Source organism: Tupaia chinensis, unplaced genomic scaffold, assembly GCF_000334495.1.
Source record: "Tupaia chinensis unplaced genomic scaffold, TupChi_1.0 Scaffold000494_1, whole genome shotgun sequence".
NCBI classification, from domain to species: domain Eukaryota; kingdom Metazoa; phylum Chordata; class Mammalia; order Scandentia; family Tupaiidae; genus Tupaia; species Tupaia belangeri.
The window spans coordinates 2,180,948-2,182,650 of record NW_006160006.1 but is presented as its reverse complement, the minus strand read 5'-3'; positions in this window follow the sequence as shown (position 1 = coordinate 2,182,650).

Below are 1,703 nucleotides of genomic sequence, written 5' to 3'. Positions count from 1 at the left end.
TGCTGCCGCCTGGAGCCCCCAGCCGCAGGGGAGTGTGCGTCTGGTGGGTGCGGGTGGGCAGAGGGCGGGCTGCCGGCTCCCCCGCACCTCCCTGCCTGTCCCCAGCTCTGGCTGATAGTGGCGGCCAGGGCGTGTTTGCTGGGCGTGTGCTCTCCCACCTCGGCCCTGCAGCTCAATCCATTTCAAACAAGAGGAGCATTAACCGGCATCATGACGAAGCAGAATGGAGAGCGCTGTCCTTTCTCCCTGCCCCACACCCCAGCCCTGCAACACGCACACGCACACGCAGCCCCTCAAGCCTCCTCCTAAACAGCCAGAGTTGAAGTTGGCGGTGGTTACTGACAACCGGGGGGCCCAATGCCTGGTTTCTCCTACCACCACCCATCACCTGGCAGCACTGACCCTTGGGGTCCCAGCCTCTGGAGTGGGGTGCACACAGAAGGTGGAGAACTGGCCGTCCCAGGGCCAGCCCTCTCCCGGAAGGGACAGGTGAAGGACACTAGGACCTGGCCCTGAGTACCAGGGACTCTGGCTGGTCCAAGACCCTGACGTCCCGGGCAGTGCACGGGGCACGAGGAGAGGAAGAGCCCCTGCTCTCCCCAGAGCAGCTTCATGAAAAAGTGGCTTCCGGCCAGGTGACCCCCAGGTCCCTGTGCCGAATTCAGGGGGCTGCCCTCTCAGCCAGGCCCTAACGTTGCCTCCTGCTGCATCCGGGCGGGGGACCGCACCCTGCCCTGCCCGTGGACCTGCCCGCGGACCTCGCTGGCCCCCTTCCCCTCCACCTCCCAGACTTGCCTACCTAGCAGCCCTGGCCGTTGCCCTGGTAACGGCCTGCAGCCGAGCCGATGGTATCAGCTGCCGTTGGGGAAATCTAGAACCTGGGGAGGGGGCTCTGGGGTGTTCAAATGGAAGATTCTGCAGGAGGGTCTTGGGGGGGCCAGGTGAGAGTGCCTCAAGGCCTTTCTCAGAGAGGAGGACAGGGGGGTGCTGGTGGGAGACGGGGAGGGGACGTGAAGACCGCAGCAGAGAAGGGGAGAGGGTCCAGGCTTTGCTGCTGGGGGCTGGGGGCCTGTGGAAGGAGCAGAGAGAACCGCGGAGGACAGGCCAGGAGAGTGATGGGGGTGCGCCTTTAATGGGGCAGGCGGGGGCCCAGCCCTGGAGGAGGAGCTACCCAGGCCTGGTCTCCACACCCCTGCCCCTCTGTCCCGCACCCCATCCCTGCTGCCCTGAACTCAGGGCCTGCCACCCTGTCCTCCCGGAGACCTGGCCCCAGGGACTGGGCTCCTCAGCTCTGGGCGCCTGACTGCCCACCTGGCTCCTCCCCCGCATGCCCACCCCGCCAGACCCCACCCCAGGAGATTGTCTTCCGGTGCAAGGGTCCCCAGAGGTCGGGCTGGAACGGCTAGCACCGGGACGGTGGACAGGGACCTGGAGCCGGAGGGTGGTGGCAAGGGGCAGGAGGCACCGGGGTGCTGCAGGGCCCGGGGCGGGAGGTGAGCATGGAGGAGAGACCCGAGCTGGGAGGCAGGGAGGTTCTCGGTACCTTCAAGGGCCCGGGGCGTGGGGCCGGAGCGCGGCAGCCTCCTCGGTGACAGACACCTCCATCCCTCAGCGCATCTCCTCTCCGCCTCCTGTTGCCAAGACAACCTGCGGCAGCCCAGGCGGCCGCCCGGAGGGGCGGGGAGGGAGCTGCGGGCCCCCCC